This window comes from Protopterus annectens, chromosome 7.part0 (assembly GCF_019279795.1).
Source record: "Protopterus annectens isolate FY-2018-M chromosome 7.part0, PAN1.0, whole genome shotgun sequence".
NCBI lineage: Eukaryota > Metazoa > Chordata > Ceratodontiformes > Protopteridae > Protopterus > Protopterus annectens.
The window spans coordinates 1339050671-1339068665 of record NC_056739.1 but is presented as its reverse complement, the minus strand read 5'-3'; the positions used below and the strand labels follow the sequence as shown (position 1 = coordinate 1339068665).

Sequence of the window (17995 nt, the reverse complement as noted above, 5' to 3'; positions counted from 1 at the left end):
GCCTGTCCAAGGATGGCAAGGAGCAGGCATGCGTCTGGTACGCCCCCAAGAGGCTGTCAGTGTTACCTCCACCAGGCTGCCCCGCCAAGGAGGAGCCCGACACCCGCCCAGTTCCCACGCTCTGGGGCCATGTCAGCCGTCCTCCTCTGCTGCCCAGAGTCCGGTGGCAAGAAGTGGGTGCGCAGGGGAGAACGGGTAGTCCATCTGCCCCAGTGGCTCCCGCTGTCCTGCCCCCCACACAACTGCACTTGGAACGCACCCTCAGATCAGATGTGGCAGCCCACCGAATTTAAGCATATTATTAAGTGGAGGCAACAAAACTAACCAGGATTCCCTCAGTAACAGCGAGTGAAGAGCAAAGAGCCCAGTGCAGAATCCCCACCCGGGCGATGGGCGCAGGGAAATATGGCACACGGAAGTCCGTCTCCCTGGCACTGCCCAGAAGGACCAAGTCCTTGTGAATGAGGCTCAGCCAGCAGACAGTGTGAGGCCAGTTGCGGCCCCCGGCATGTCGGGATCAGGTCTTCCCGGAGTCGGGTTATTTATGAATACAGCCCAAAGCAGGTGGTAAACTCCATCTGAGGCTAAACACCGGCACGAGACCGACAATGGACAAGTACCATAAGGGAAAGTTGAAAAGAACTTTGAAGAGAGAGTTTAACAGGTCGTGAAACTGTTCAGAGGTAAACGGGTGGGGGTCCGTGTGGTCCAGCCGGAAAATTCAACTTGGCGGCCATGCCGGCACCCTCCCCCTCTGGGGGGTGCGAAACTGTCCCCAGGCACGCCGGCCACAGTCGGGCACACTTCCTCTGCGGCAGTGCTCAGCAACTGGCTCAAGGTAGGCCGGGAAGGCCACACGGAAGGTGGCTCCCCTCCTTGGAGGGGAGTATTACAGCCCGCGGCATCAGCCCTCACCATGCCCCAAGGTCATAGGAGCCAACCGCTGCCACACCCACAACCGCCCTCATGGCGGGGGCCAGGGGTCCCCGCCTTCTGGTGGGACAGTCGACTGGGCCAGACTGCCCTCAGTGTGGCCCGACCGCATCCTGCCACCGGGCCGGCATCCTCACCTCGGGTGCCCGGTGTCAGCAACTACATCTGTGTCTCACCCGTCCCGTCTTGAAACACGGACCAAGGAGTCTAACAGGTTTGCGAGTCCAAGCGTGGGCAGGAGACTCCATGGTGCAACGAAAGTGAGGGCTGGTGAGTGTCGGCTGAGGCAGAATTCCCCCCCCGCCCCGTCTCATCCATCCTATCAGGGAGGTGGAGAGTGAGCGCACCTGGTGGGACCCGAAAGATGGTGAACTACGCCTGGGCAGGTCGAAGCCAGAGGAAACTCTGGTGGAGGTCCATAGCGGTCCTGATGTGCAAGCTGGTCATCCAACCTGGGTATAGGGGTGAAAGACTAATGGAACCATCTAGTAGCTGGTTCCCTCCAAAATTTCCCTCAGGATAGCTGGCGCTCGGCAGACGCAGTTTTATCTGGTAAAGCGAATGATTACATGTCTTGGGGCCAAAACGATCTCAAACTATTCTCAAACTTTAAATGGGTAAGAAGCCTGACTCACTGGCTTGGAGCCTGGAGTGGCATGTGAGTGCCCAGTGGGCCACTTCTGGTAAACAGAACTGGAGCTGTGGGATAAACTGAATGCTGGGTTAAGGCGTCCAATGCAGACGTTCAGACCCCAGAAAAGGTGTTGGATGATATAGACAGCAGGACGGTGGCCATGGAAGTCAGAATCCGCTAAGGAGTGTGTAACAACTCATCTGCCGAATCAACTAGCCCTGAAAATGGATGGCGCTGGAGCATCATGCCCATACCCATCTGTCCCTGGTGCTGGGAGCTGAGGGCTCTATGCCGCGATGAGTAGGAGGGCTGCCGCGGTGGCACTAACGCCAAGCGGGACGTCCCGGGTGGAGCTGCCGCGGGTGCAGATCTTGGTGGTAGTAGCAAATATTCAAATGAGAGCTCTGAAGGCCGAAGTGAAGGGTTCCATGTGAACAGCAGTTGAACATGGGTTAGTCTGTCCTGAGAGATAGGTGATCACCATTCCAAAGGGACGGGTGATGGCCTCAGTCGCCCTCGGCCAATTGGAAGGGAGTCGGATCCCGAAATCTGGAGTGGCAGAGACGGGTGCCTTGTAGCATCTAGTGCGGTGACACAAAGCATCTTGTAGAAGCCAGCGGGGGCCCCTGGGAGAGTTCTCTTTTATTTGTAAAGGGCAAGGCGCCCTAGAATGGGTTTGCCCCGAGAAAGGAGCCCGCATCCTGGAAAGCTTCGTGATTCCGGAGGCATCAGGTGAGCTCTCGCCGGGCCTTGAAATTCCGGGGGAGAGGGTGCAAGTCTTGTACCGGGCTGTACCCATATCAGCAGCAGGTCTCCAAGGTGAACAGCCTCTGGTATATTAGAACAATGTAGGTAAGGGAAGTTGGCAAGCCAGATCCGTAACTTCGGAATACGGATTGGCTCTAAGGCTGGGTAGATTGGGCTCAGGCGTGAAGCGGGGCTGTGAGCTCGCTGCGGCTGGACGAGGCACCCCCCCCCTCCCAGGGGGGGCCAAGGGAATGGTGACAGAGACTCTGGATAAGCGCTGAGCCCTTCCTGTGTATCGCCCTGGCTGTGGCAGGCGCCAGTCCATACCGGCATCCCGCAACATCTGGCAGCTAGCAGCTCACTTAGAACTGGTGCGGACCGGGGAATCTGACTGTTTAATTAAAACAAAGCATTGCGAAGGGCCGATACGGGTGTTGATGCGATGTGATTTCTGCTCAGTGCTCTGAAAGTCAAAGTGAAGAAATTCAATGAAGCGCGGGTAAACGGTGGGATTAACTAAGACTCTAAGGTAGCCAAATGCCTCATCATCTAATTAGTGATGCACATGAATGGATGAACAAGATTCACACTGTCCCTACCTACTATCTAGTGAAACCACAGCCAAGGGAACGGGCTTGGCAGAATCAGTGAGGAAAGAAGACCCTGTTGAGCTTGACTCTAGTTTGGCATTGTGAAGAGACATGAGAGGTGTAGAATAAGTGGGAGGCCTCGACTGCTGGTGAAATACCATTACTCATTATTTTTTCACTTACCTGGTGAGGCGGGGGGGTGAGGCCCACCGGGGCTCTCGCTTCTGGCTCTAAGCGCATGGGCATCAGGGCTCAACCCGCTCCGGGGACAGTATCAGGTGGGGCGTTTGACTGGAGCAGTACACCTGTCAAAGAGCAATGCAGGTGTCCTAAGGCGAGCTCAGGGAGGACAGAAACCTCCCATGGAGCAGAAGAGTAAAAGCTCACTTGATCTTGATTTTCAATATGAATACAGACCATGAAAGCGGGGTCTCACGATCCTTCTGGCTTTTTAGCATGGGGTGTCAGAAAAGTTACCACAGGGCTAACTGGCTTGTGGCGCCAAGTGTTCATAGCGAAGTCACTTTTTGATCCTTCTATGTCAAGTCTTCCTATCTTAGTGAAGCAGAATTCACCAAGCGTTTGATTGTTCACCTAATAATAGGGAACAGGAGCTGGGTTTAGACCATCATGAGACAGATTAGTTTTACCCTACTGAAGATGTGTTGTTTATTGGCTCATAGGTAGGTACTAGGCTAGTGGGCCTCGGGCCTATATAAGCATAGCCAAAAAGGTACCCTGGCTTTCACCACCCAAGAAAATTATTTTCCTGTGCCCCTGTCGAGCAGAGCCACAGAAGTGATCCTCGGGGTGAATTTCCTATTTCCCATGCAATTATCAAGATTTTTCTTGAAGAGTGCTAATGAGGAGCTTTGTTTGATATAGATAGGTAGTTTGTTCCAGAGTATGGGAAGTCTCTGGGACAGGAATCTATCCCTCCAGCATGTTCTGTTTATTGTGGTGACAAGGTTTAGGTCCCTAGAGCATATAGCTCGGAGGGATTGGGATTTCTTTAAGTGGAGCATGTCCAACAGCTCTGGGTTTGACATAGCTTTGTATGTTAGGCAGAGATTGCCTCTGAGTAGGCAATATGCAACGGAATAAAGCTGGAGATTTCTGAGGCAGTCTGCATAGGGCATCTGTTTGAGGCCAGTAATCCTCTTTGTGAGGTATTTCTGCAGTCTTTCCAGTTGTTGTAGATGTCTTGTGATGTACATACCAAAAGGGGCATTGTACTCTACAATGGGTCTAATGAGTGATGGAATAGAGAGGAACAATGACCTTTTTTTTCCTGGATGAGAAACATTTTGGGATGAGGTGTGCCACGTAGAAGGATTTCCTGACTACTGTGGCGATGTGATTATGAAAAGAGACACCACTGCCCACCTGTGTCCCAAAGTCTCCCATCACACTTTCTGTGTTAAGTTTACTACCGCCTATGTGGTAGTTCATGGGTACGGAGTTTTTACCAAAGGGGATGACAATGCACTTTTCGGCATTGAGCCTGAGGCCATGGCTTTGACAGCAGGCATCACTCTCAGTGAGGCCCTTTTGTAGGATGTCCACATCGTTAGGAGTTTTGATTATGGCTCCTAGGTTGCAGTCATCTGCGAACTTCGTTAGCCAAAGACCGTCTGTGTTAGCCTGCACTTCCGAGAAGTAGATACCAAACAGCAGAAGACCCAGGATTGAACCCTGTGGTACTCCACTTGTCACTGGTCTGAAGTCGGATTTGGACTCTGCTACTTTCACAGTGTGGGTTCTGTCAGTGAGCCAGTTGGCAACCCATCTTGTGACATAGGGATTTATACCTAGTTTAGTGAGTTTATCTATAATTCCAGAGTGGGGGATGGTGTCGAAAGCCTTGGCGAGATCTAGACAGGCTGTGTGAACCACCTTACCCTTATCTATGGCTTTGGTGACTGCTTCAAAGAAGTCTATATCAGGTTTAGGAGACATGATATGCCTTTTACAAACCCAAACTGGGTGGGGTCCAGAGTTTGGAGATTACCAAAGTATTTGTTTCTAAATTACATAATGATACATTCCATGGCCTTGCAGACCAGGCTCGTCAGGCTAATGGGGCAGTAGTTCCTGGGGTCTGTGGTGGCTCCCCCTTTGTGGAGTGGGATAACCATTGCTGTGTGCCATTCAGTGGGCACAAAGCCTGAGGTGAGGCTATGATTGAACATGGTACTTAGGTGGGGTGCCAGTTTGCTCTGTAGTTTGTGAAAAATGCAGCCTGGGATGTTGTCAGGTCCCATGGATGCTGTGTTCTTGACTTTGGAAAATGTGGTTTTTACCTGTGTAGCCGTGATTACAGGAACTTTGCATTCTTCCGGTATAGAGATGGGCCCTTTAGGGGGTGAGAGGGGGAAAAAGTTAGCACTGAACCTATCTGCCTGGATGTTGGCAATATCAGTTGGTTCTGTACATTTAGTGCCATTGTGCTGTAACTCAGAGAAGATCTGAGTGTTGCCATTGAGATACTTGACATAGCTACAGAATGCTTTGTGGTTGTATTTAGAAACAGTGGCAATTTTGTTTTCATAACTAACTTTGGAGGATTTTATGAGGGCTCTCAGCTTCTTAATGAGGCTAACCAGGGAGTTCCTCAAATCGTGGGATTTTACTCTTTTTTGCAACAGTTTCTTTCTTCTGTTGTAGAGTTTGTTTATGGTAGAGGACCACCAGATTGGCTTCATTTATTTTGGAGAACAGCATCTTAGTTCGGTTAGGGATAGCATAATCTATGCACTCGTGTAAGTGCTTATAAAGTGCAATTGTGTAGGATTCAGCACTTGTACCTCTATTGTCCATCTGCATGGGTGTCGTGAAATTTGCCACTTCTGTCTTAAGAAGCGTGAAGTTGTCTTTGGAGACATTTTTTACGGTAGTTTCCCTAATGGGGGGTGGGGATGGGATGTGGATGTCTAGGGTGATTAGCTTGTGGTCGGATATGACCAATGAGGAACTGACCTTTGGTGTGGAACACCGGTCACCCATGTTGGTAATGACCAGGTCTAGGATATTGCTGCTCCTGGTGGGGGTGTGGATAAGTTGATCCAAGGTGTTGGAATTTATGAATTCCAGAAAACGTTGAACTAAAGAGTTGGTACATGAGAAGTTCTCCCAGTTAATGGTGCGGTAGTTGAAATCGCCCATTATTAGGGTGTTGGGTTGTCCCCTAATATTTTCCAGTGTATCCAGAAATGAGGAGTGGGAATCCTGAGGCATGATGGAGGATGTGTAGCAAGCTACAATTTGGATTGCAGTCTTGCCCAGAGTTAGTTGCATTTGGATAATCTCGGATGCATTATGCTGAGCAACTAGCCTGGAGGTGTGGGTATCCTTAATAAATATGGACACGCCTCCACCTTAAGTGTTTCAGTCCAGGTTAGATGTCCAAAAGGTGTGGTATGAATTACAGCCAGGTAATACAGGGGTGCTCTCTGGAGCCTTGAATCAGGTATCTGACACTGCACAGATGTCGATGTTGACCATTTTAAGAATGCCTTGAGTGAGTGCAGTTTGAGGTTTAGACTTTTAGCATTAAGCAGCATTACCCTCAGATTTTGTTTGCTTGTACCTGTTACAGTGGTGAATTTGTCATTTGAACTTTGCCTAAAAAAGGCACTATAGGGGTGGCAAGAGCCTTAGCCAGTATCTAGAATCCCAAGGGTGACAGGTGCAGGCCATCACTGGCAAAGCTCCGTGGTCTGTCGATCATGTCATCCCAGGCAGACAGATACTGGATACCCTTAGAATGACACCAGAAGCTTAGCCAATTCTTGAAGTCAATCATTTTGCCCTTGTACTGTAGTACCGTTCTGGGTGATGGAAGGATGCTACTCAGGGCTAGGGTCATACCTGCCTGGGCTACAAGATCGGTTGTTGCGATAGTAATCCTAATCAGTAAGAGAACTGCAGGTTCAGACATTTGGTGTATGTGCTTGGCTTAGGAGCCAATGGTGCGAAGCTACCATCTGTGGGATTATGACAGAACGCCTCTAAGTCAGAATCCCGCCTAAACGTAATGATACCGCAGAGCCGTGGATCTCCGGTTGGCCAGGGATACCCAGCTGCAAGGTCGGCGAGGAGCGCTGCACATCACTGGGTGGAAGCGCAGATGTAAGGGGGGGCGCCTCTCTCCAGCAGTGCACTGCAGGTAGGTGGGGAACCGGGTGCTAAATCATTCATAGACTACCTGATTCTGGGTCAGAGTTTCGTATTCAGCAGAGCATCAAAAAGCTGCAATCTATTGAAAGTCAGCCCTCGAGCCGAGCATTTGTCGCAGGTGGGGGACGGGCTCCGCCCCCTCATGGGGAGGGGGGACCCATCCTCAGCTGGCCCGCCCTGCGTGCCGCCCTCCCTCCCCTAATGTCCAGATCGTTGGTGGGACTTTGCTCCTTAGTGCCGGGCCCCCGCAAGAGGTCCCCGGTACCGCCCCTTGCTCCACACCCTCCGGCGCCTCCGTCCAGATAGCCAGAACCCTTGCAGATGCGGAAGGGGCTGAGGATTGTGTACTTGGGCTTAGGGGTCATCCCTGGAGGATCGAACCGGCAGCGAGGCCTCTCGTGCGGGAGGAGGTCCTCGGTTGAGCCCCTTGCTCTGCACCCTCCTATGCCTCCATCCAGATAACCGGAACCCGTGCTGGCGAGGAGGGGACTGAGGATTGCATACTCGGGCTTAAGGATTGTCCCCAGAGGGGCGACCCGGCAACAGGTGCATGGTTCCCGGGAGAGGGCCGAGGTCCATCCGGGGAAGCCAGATCTGTGATCCCATCTTCCCAGTGCTCGGGGAGAGAAGATACAGCTGCCTTGGCATCTAGCACTCAGGACCAGCTGGGGAAGTCGCCCGACAGTGCTGGCGTGCCGAGGGCTGCCCCTGGAAGCCAGGTCTGCAATCCCGTCCTCCCAGCCCACAGGGGTGCGGAGATATGGCCGCTGTGGCATCTCACACCTGGGACTGTCAGCAGACACCGGGATAGCCTCCAGTCTTTCATCTGGCACTGTGAGAATGCCGCCTTGCGAACAGCACCACTCAGGAGGCAAGGCGACACGTGCCAGAAGGCTCGAAGTGAAGCACGTTCGTTGGCACCCGGCGACACCGAGGAGATAGATGGAGGAGCGAGACGAAATGGGCCGAGTTGCCGGGAACCAGGGCCATACCCTGTGCACGTTTGAAAGCCCTAGGTGGAAGGCAAAGGGGAGAAACAACGTCACAGAAGTCTGGATGAGGGTTTGGCTGAGGCCTCATGCCCCAGCAGAGTTCCACGAGGCTGGGAAGGATCGAAGGGAATCTCCCCTGAGAGGCTCCGAGGGCAGGGTTGACAGATTACGATTTGGTGGCCTCCAGAAGTTATGTAACCTGGGAAAAGAGCTCTCCCGCCTGGGTAGAAGTGGAAGTCATGGCGGGGGTGTCTCCGATGGAAGTCCTTAAGGGAGAGACAGGTGGAAAACGGCCTGGCTAGGAGAGCTGACGGCTGAGTGAGGGGGTCCAGACCGTGGCCCGCTCTGGGATGTAAGTCTGGAAGGGGGGAGAGAGGAAGAAAGAGGCCAAGCAGGGAGTGCTCCTGCCTGGGTGGGAGGGTCCATATCGTTCCACCCCCAGTGGGACAGAAGTCCTTAAGGGAGCATCTGGGGGATGGTTGCAGGACCAGGAGTGCTCCTGCCAGGGTGAGCTGGGTCAGGCTGAGCCCCCCATGATGGAAGTTTTCAAGGGAAGGGCTGGCGGAGGGCCGTGGGGTCTGGAGTACTCCTGCCCGGGTGAGCGGGGTCAGACGGAGCCCTCCACGACAGAAGTTCTCAAGGGAGCATCTGGCAGACGGCTGCGGGCCTGGAGAACTCCTGCCACACAGGGGAAGGCATCGGACCTTGCCTGGTACCCAACAGCGTCCACGAAATGTTGCAAAGTCCCCAAAATGGCTCTGGACTGGAAGGGAGAGGGGCTCAGAAGTCCCAATGTGGGCGTACCTGCCCCTTGGCGGCCGAGGGGAGTTCTGCAAGGGCAGCCTGGATCTGAGTTAAGTTCCCCTGAGAGGCTCCGAGGGCATGACTTGGCAGCCTTCAGGAGATCTGAGGGAAGATGGGGACCGCTGTGCTCTGGACCAGAATGGAGGGGGATGTGGAAGTCCCGATGAGAGCGGGCCTGCCCCTCGGTGTCCGAGGGGAGTTCCGCGTGGCTAGCTGGGATCGTAGGGAGGCCCCTGAGAGGCTCCGAGGGCATGGGGATACGGCACGGTTTGGCAGCCTTCCAGAATTAAGGATGACAGGGTCTCCTGTCAGAGTCCAGATTCCAGCCCCGGGTGATGTCCTGCTGCTCGTACCACATTTCCCCAAAAATAAGACCAGGTCTTTTACTCTTTTCCCCGCCGAAATATGCATTAGGGCATATTATCAAGGGGATGCCTTATTTAACCCCCCCCCACCGTACAACAATCTACATTTATTAATTTATTCATGTACATAAGTCAACATTTATTCTTGTACAAAAATCAACATTTATTTGGTACTTTTCTGTTACTGGGCAACAGTTCTAAGTAATGCATTAACAGTGGTGTGAGAATTCTACATAAACAGTGCAACAAACATTTCAACTTCAGAATATCTACACCTTGGCTTTCACAGTGCAATATTTCATGCTTAACAGAAAGTGCAGAATAATCTCAGTACATGTGTATTGGTGGAGGGGACTAAAACTGAAAGCAGAAGCAATCCATTCTGTTGCCCCGCTAATGGAAAAGTTATTCAAATACAGTCATGCCATCTTCTTCTGGAACATTGTCATAAGTCTCCAACCCCCGAATTCTGGCCTGAATTTCTTGCGACTCCATTTCCTGTAGAACATTGGTTCCAATCTGTCATGCCTAGCAACAGAGCTCTCCTTAAATAAGCACTGCTTGTCCAAGGAGCCTGCTCATAGCGCATTGGCAACCATGGCCGGCCTTAGGCATAGGCGAACTAGGTGACCGCCTAGGGCTCCATACTGGCCGACCTTGTAAAGGGCGCTCTTTTTCTTTATGTATTTATTTATTTATTTTAATTAATAAAGTTTGCATTCTTCTCGGCTCGTAACCGGAAGCATGAACCATAGCGCAAGAGGGGGTGAGCGCCCTCCACCTTACAACTGCAGGTTGGCTAGGAGACTTAAAAAAAAAAAAAAAAAGTCTTTACCTCGCGGTACAAGCGTCTGTTACTTTAAGGAGAAACATGAACATGCATGCGTCACGACGCCAGCGTGGACCTAAATACATTCTTCTGCCTGCGTGTAATTTAAACTAGCAATAATAATAATATAATAATAAATGAGCCAAGTCTGCTTGTCCGCCTGTAGCCATCTGGTTTAGAAAGCAGGTAAGTGTATGTGTGCAGGTGTCTATGTGTAATTTAAGCCGTTCATTTCTGTATGAGACAGAAAGTGTGTGTTCATGTGTGTGTGTGTGTGTGTGTGTGTGTGTGTGTGTGTGTGTGTGTGTGTGTGTGTGTGTGTGTGTACGGAATTTAAATTATCTGCTCTGTTTGCATGAGAGATGAAGTGTGTGCGTGTGTTAATGTGTGAGAGTAGGTTTGCGTATGTTGCTGATATGTTGAAAGTCTGTCCGTAGTAAAATCACTTTCTTATCTGTGATGCATATACATTTAGAAAATTTTGCATATAGTACATCTTTAAATGTGTCCCAAAGCAGACCAGACAAACTCAATAACAACAGGGCACCTGGAAGTATTGGATAAATTACTGAATCGAGTTATTTTAGAATAAAACCACGAACTTCGCACAACACTTCTACAAAGTTAGTTCTATGTTTTCGATGAAAAAGTGGGGATTCTAGTTAGGCATTAAAAAACTTTGTAGAAGTGTTGTGCGGATGTCGTGCTTTTATTTTAAAATAGCGTGACTGACTACTTTATCTGATATTTCCCGGTGTTCTGTCATTGAGTTCAATTTTAAATGTCCATACTCAGCTTTGTATACTTTACTCAGTACATGTTGTATGTGTGTGTTTAGTTAGAAGTTCTAGAGCAGGCACTTACTGTAAGCTGAAGACTTTTTAAAATGTATCAGTTATTAATAGATAAAACTATGACTCGTAGAGTAAGTCTCATGTGGTGCCTTATGGAGCCTTTAGCCTGTATTTTGGAAAAAAAAAAAACTTTAGCATGTTTTACAAAAGTCAGCTAATAGTATTAGTGTTTACATTTTGCTGTGTTCTTGGCCCATGATCAGTTGTATGAGCTTTTCATCAACTGTTTCACTAAAATGCAACAAGGAAATTTTACATAATTTGGGTCATACAACACTAAGACATATTTATATAATTTTGTTGTACAAACTGAATGTACTTTCATTGAAATAGATATACCCCAGAAAGTACGATTAAATATATTATGCATAGTTTAGACTTAATGGCCTTTCAAAAACAGTGGCAGTAATGCTTTTTCGGTACCTGTGTTATGTAGCATTCTAATCTAATTCCAAAACACAAGAAAAGCTGTTTACAGGATCAGGAGTTCAGCACTATTCTACACTGAGTGAAATGTTATATTATTAATTGTGTGATGCAATGCAAGTGGAAAGTCTGATATATCTATGATTTTTTTTTTTGTGTATGATATTCTTAAACACATTTCCAGTGGTCTTACTGTTGGGACATTTTTTAATTCTAATTTCACTGTCTGCTTTACAAACTGAACTAAATGCAATATGTACATTAAACATTAAGTGCTTTGCCTTTATACCTTTCAGTTATTAAAATTAATTAAATAGTGCATTTCACTGGATGTAAAATCCTAAGTCTTTTGGCATTAAATGTCTCCTAGAAGTGCTGCAATTAGACCAGACTGGGTTGATTATGTTGCTACAATACCAAGAAACTGGCTTCAAATGCCAGCCTGCTATGTGAGAACAGAGAGAAGGTGTGTGTGTGTGTGTGTGTGTGTGTGTGTGTGTGTGTGTGTGTGTGTGTGTGTGTGTGTGTGTGTGTGTGTGTAATTTAAACTAGTAGTTCCATTTGGCTCTGTATGAGAGAGAAAAGTACGTGTCTGTTTGTTGTATGAGAGAGTAGAGTAGGAGTGTGTGGAATTTAAACTAGTTAATTACTGTATGAAAGAGAAGGTATGTGTGTGTGTTGCTATGTGAGAGAGTAAGTGTGTGTTTAACATACCTTTTCAAGTGTTCAGATTTAGCATTATAGTTTCTGTTTCTCGTAAAATGTGTGGTTTTCTGGCAAATCAGGGAGGACTGAAGTCACAAAATGACATGTATATGAGTTTCAAAGTTTGCATCCTTCACAAAATACATGCTAATACAAATCCTGTTATTCTAGTAACTTTCTAAGTTAAAAAGAGCACTACTTCACTGTCCCTATTTTTTGCCCACTGCATTCGTTATTTTAGGTTTTGTGCAGATTGTTTGCATTAAGATCTTGAGAGGTATGCATACCTTTCAACTGTCCAGATGTTTGCAGACTGTGCAGATTTTTGCCTCATTTTTTGCCTATTCCTCATAAAATGTGCGGTTTTCTGGAAAATCACTAAAGATTGAAATTAAATGTCATACACTTGAGTTTCAGTTTTCATTTCCTTTAGACAATGTCTGCTACGATAAATGCTGTTATCCTAGCAACTTTCTAAGTCTATAACAGCAATATTTATAATCTGTCCCTCTTTTGGGGCCTTTGTGCCCCCCCCCCCACAATATTTTAGGCTTTGTCCAGCTCTCTTGTGCTAAGCGGTTGGGAGGTATGGAGGCATGGTATGTAATGCCCTAGTTGCCAATTATTTGGTGCATTTTAAGGGGGGGAAGTGGTTCTGCATTCCTGAGTGTGTCCTCCTTTGTTTAAGATGCCTAGTGCCTATAAACTTGTTGGTTTCTCATTCATTCCTTATTGTAGTATTATCATTTTTTTTATGTAACATAGGCAATTAATTCTTAAAGAGCAGCAGGTATTGAATTTGTAGATGAAACACTGACATGTAAAGTTGTTTGCCAGTAACAGCCTTTTCATTATTTACAAATCTCTTTATATACTTTACTCAGACATGTTGTATGTGTGTGTTTAGTTAGAAGTTCTAGAGCAGGCACTTACTGTAAGCTGAAGACTTTTTAAAATGTATCAGTTATTAATAGATAAAACTATGACTCGTAGAGTAAGTCTCATGTGGTGCCTTATGGAGCCTTTAGCCTGTATTTTGGAAAAAAAAAACTTTAGCATGTTTTACAAAAGTCAGCTAATAGTATTAGTGTTTACATTTTGCTGTGTTCTTGGCCCATGATCAGTTGTATGAGCTTTTCATCAACTGTTTCACTAAAATGCAACAAGGAAATTTTACATAATTTGGGTCATACAACACTAAGACATATTTATATAATTTTGTTGTACAAACTGAATGTACTTTCATTGAAATAGATATACCCCAGAAAGTACGATTAAATATATTATGCATAGTTTAGACTTAATGGCCTTTCAAAAACAGTGGCAGTAATGCTTTTTCGGTACCTGTGTTATGTAGCATTCTAATCTAATTCCAAAATACAAGAAAAGTTGTTTACAGGATCAGGAGTTCAGCACTATTCTACACTGAGTGAAATGTTATATTATTAATTGTGTGATGCAATGCAAGTGGAAAGTCTGATATATCTATGATTTTTTTTTTTTTTTTGTCTATGATATTCTTAAACACATTTCCAGTGGTCTTACTGTTGGGACATTTTTTAATTCTAATTTCACTGTCTGCTTTACAAACTGAACTAAATGCAATATGTACATTAAACATTAAGTGCTTTGCCTTTATACCTTTCAGTTATTAAAATTAATTAAATAGTGCATTTCACTGGATGTAAAATCCTAAGTCTTTTGGCATTAAATGTCTCCTAGAAGTGCTGCAATTAGACCAGACTGGGTTGATTATGTTGCTACAATACCAAGAAACGACTGGCTTCAAATGCCAGCCTGCTATGTGAGAACAGAGAGAAGGTGTGTGTGTGTGTGTGTGTGTGTGTGTGTGTTTGTGTGTGTGTGTGTGTGTAATTTAAACTAGTAGTTCCATTTGGCTCTGTATGAGAGAGAAAAGTACGTGTCTGTTTGTTGTATGAGAGAGTAGAGTAGGAGTGTGTGGAATTTAAACTAGTTAATTACTGTATGAAAGAGAAGGTATGTGTGTGTGTTGCTATGTGAGAGAGTAAGTGTTGTGTTTAACATACCTTTTCAAGTGTTCAGATTTAGCATTATAGTTTCTGTTTCTCGTAAAATGTGTGGTTTTCTGGCAAATCAGGGAGGACTGAAGTCACAAAATGACATGTATATGAGTTTCAAAGTTTGCATCCTTCACAAAATACATGCTAATACAAATCCTGTTATTCTAGTAACTTTCTAAGTTAAAAAGAGCACTACTTCACTGTCCCTATTTTTTGCCCACTGCATTCGTTATTTTAGGTTTTGTGCAGATTGTTTGCATTAAGATCTTGAGAGGTAAGCATACCTTTCAACTGTCCAGATGTTTGCAGACTGTGCAGATTTTTGCCTCATTTTTTGCCTATTCCTCATAAAATGTGCGGTTTTCTGGAAAATCACTAAAGATTGAAATTAAATGTCATACACTTGAGTTTCAGTTTTCATTTCCTTTAGACAATGTCTGCTACGATAAATGCTGTTATCCTAGCAACTTTCTAAGTCTATAACAGCAATATTTATAATCTGTCCCTCTTTTGGGCCTTTGTGAATATTTTAGGCTTTGTCCAGCTCTCTTGTGCTAAGCGGTTGGGAGGTATGGAGGCATGGTATGTAATGCCCTAGTTGCCAATTATTTGGTGCATTTTAAGAGGGGGAAGTGGTTCTGCATTCCTGAGTGTGTCCTCCTTTGTTTAAGATGCCTAGTGCCTATAAACTTGTTGGTTTCTCATTCATTCCTTATTGTAGTATTATCATTTTTTTTATGTAACATAGGCAATTAATTCTTAAAGAGCAGCAGGTATTGAATTTGTAGATGAAACACTGACATGTAAAGTTGTTTGCCAGTAACAGCCTTTTCATTATTTACAAATCTCTTTAATGTAGAATTATTCAGGTGAAATTTAATTTTGCAGAGATTGTGCTTATTGGCTTAGACTGGTTTATTGTTATGACATAAGTTTGAGTGGCCTTTTATGGTTAAAACATTCTCAAATTAGCAGTTTTGTCATAATTGAGCCATGCATTTTGTTTTATTGCTTACTGGAAAAATGTTGTAAACTACAAATTTAAAGCACAAAGCTACAAAGTTAAAACACACCAACAAGTGGTGCCTTATTATACAAGGAGTATTTAATACAATCAGGAAGGTGAATCAAAGAGCACATACAAGTCTGCACGGCCATAAAAATGTGCTCAAGGAGCCTACAGTTTTAAAACAGTCCAAAGGTAAACCTAATTCTCCACTGGCCAGATGCATTTTATTTGAATGTGAGTTTTAATGCTGCTTCAATGAACATGAGGTTCAATGGCAGCGAAGTTTACTGCTCTTGCTAAGTCTGTTTTCATTGCTAGACTGTACTGTTCAGCAAATGGCTATTGGTGGTTGTGCATTTTATTTCAATATCTAATGGTTGTAGAAGTAAATAAGTAACAGTATACATACTGTTAGGTTTGAACAGTGTTCATGGTAACTGGGGAGAAATACCCAAGTAATGGAACACTGGTATGGCTGGGGAGGGGGCGGCTGTAAGAGGGGCTGCTCAGGGGGACCTTCAGTCTATTACCATGCCTAGGGTCCCATTTGACCATGATCCGGCTCTGCTAATAAAGTATGAGTAGTTTGTATGGGCCCTTTAAATCCAGAAAAAACATGGGGCTTCAGGGGGCCTTCTTTAAGGAGGCCCATGGGGGTTTCACATGCACACATGCCAATGGATAGAGAAAAATTACCATTTCTATAAGTGGGTTTCTGTCCATAAAGGTTTGGGAACCACTGCTCTACACCAACTACCAGACTGCTGACAGAAATGAGTTTGAGTTTATTTTTAGGGAACTGAGTTGTAGTGCATTTTTAAGGGATTATGAGTTTCAGGTCATTTTCATGGAATTGTGAGCTTCAAATGAAGAAAGTTTACTGCTGCTCATGCTAAGTCCATTTTCAGTGTGCACCTGACTGTTTTGTTTATCAAATGGTAGACCGTGTTGTAGAATTTGAAAGCAGTGTTAGTAGCATAATTGCCTTTGGTGCAGAAAGCTGTGGATTCTATTCCCACACCATGTGGATTCTACTCCCACACCATGTAGATGAAGTGCTGACATTGTAGCACCCATAAGATTGCTGATTATTTGGTGCCTTTAAACTGGGAGGGGTTACACTCCTGAGTGTGTCCTCCTTTGTATGAGATATCTAGTAACTATGAACCTGTCAGTTTTAGTCATTTCCTATTGCAATATTACCAGTTTATCATTTTTTAATTGTAATATAGGCAATTAATTCTTCAAGGGCAACAGACATTGAATTCATAGATGAAACATTGAGGTGTAAAGTTACTTGCCAGTAGCAACCTCTTCATTAGTTATGGATTTCTTTAATGTGGAATTATTCAGAATATTTTACTTATGCATTGATTGATATTGCTGGATTGTAATGGCGTTTTATGGTTGAAATTTTCTGAAATGAGTAAGGTTGTCATTTTTGGTTTATACATTTTGTTTCATTGCCTATTAAAGGAATGTTAAACTGCAATTTAAAACACTTTCTAACAAGTGGCACTGATATTATACAAGGAATATAATTTACTACAATCAGGAAGCTGAATCAAAGAACAAATACATGTATACATGGCCCTAAAAATGTGTGCAAGGAGTCTCTTTTGAAAACATCCCAAAGATAAACTTAATCCTCCGCTGGCCAGATGCATTTTCTATGAATGTAGGTTTTCATGCCATTTTAATGGTGGAGAAGTTTACCGCTCATGCTGTTTTCATTGTGGGACTGTATCGTTTAGCAAATGGCTATCTGTGTTTGTGCTATTCTAGCTTAAGCTACTGTACACAGGGAGGAGAGAGGTTGCTATTCTATTTTCACTGAGCTGTAAGACTCACTCACCTACCCCAAAGTAAATTAAACTGTTTAACTTAAGCAACCCTTTGAAACAAGGCACATGGGCTTCTATTTTCTGAGGACATGACTTTTATAGTAAAATATGTGTGAAGGAACAACTTATAAAGTGGGTTTATTAAAGGAAAATTCCACCGTCATTCACTTGCAGTTTAACTACATTACAATGTATCTTTTCTCCTATGCATTTAAACAACTGAAGGAAATGACTGGGTACCTGTGGGGGTGGTTTATGCAGGTGTTCATTAGTATAGTGTCAGAGTACTACTTTGCCTAGGGCGCCATTTCAGCTAAGGCTGGCCCTGTTGGCAACACAGCTGTCAGTGATTTTAGCCTATGAATTTTTCACCCAAGACACAACCTCTTGCAGGCTAGGCTTCACAAAGTTTCCATGCTGATTTCTCTCCATTCTATTTTCAATGTAGTCATTGAGTTCCATGCGCAAATGGTCCTTGAATGGCTTGTTTATTGCAATATCAAGAGTCTGGAGATAGGCAGTCATTCCTGCGGGAATCATTATTTGATCTATTCTTCTCCGTGCAAGGAATTTCTTCATGTCTTTAGTGCGGTGAGTGCTGGCTGAATCCCAGACTAGCAGACCTCTTTCGCCACCTTGCAAAACAAGTGGCAGCATTACATCGACCCAGTTCCTTATAACTGCTTGTGTAAACCAGGCTTTTTCGGTTTCAAGAATGTAAATGCCTGAAACACGTTCAATCTTATCTTTCTTCCCTTTATTAATGATTAGAGGTGGGGTTTTCTTTCCATCTAGATGAATTGCCAAAATACAGGTAACACGCGCACTCTCGTAACCAGTGAATGGAATGTAGATTGATGAGGCATCCCTCTGATCAATTGTTGTTTGAGATCCTTCGCCCATAAACACTGCAGTTTCATCCATAGCAATCATGTTGGAGAGCTGGTATTTAGAAATGTCAATGCCATCAACAAAGGACTTGAACGCAAGTGCACGTTTAATAACTTCAGTATCTTACAGCTTAAATAGTGTTGTTGGTCTT

General features: G+C 45.3%; 1 protein-coding gene and 1 non-coding gene across 3 annotated transcripts in view; one reads left to right on the top strand and one right to left on the bottom strand.

Moving 5' to 3' along the window:
• Positions 1-17995, bottom strand: part of SLC25A26 (solute carrier family 25 member 26) — a 2337350-nt gene that overhangs the window by 1801776 nt on the left and 517579 nt on the right. The window lies entirely within an intron of this gene.
• Positions 257-3900, top strand: LOC122807377. Its single transcript, XR_006365679.1, has one exon. It is a non-coding gene; the product is annotated as a 28S ribosomal RNA (ribosomal RNA).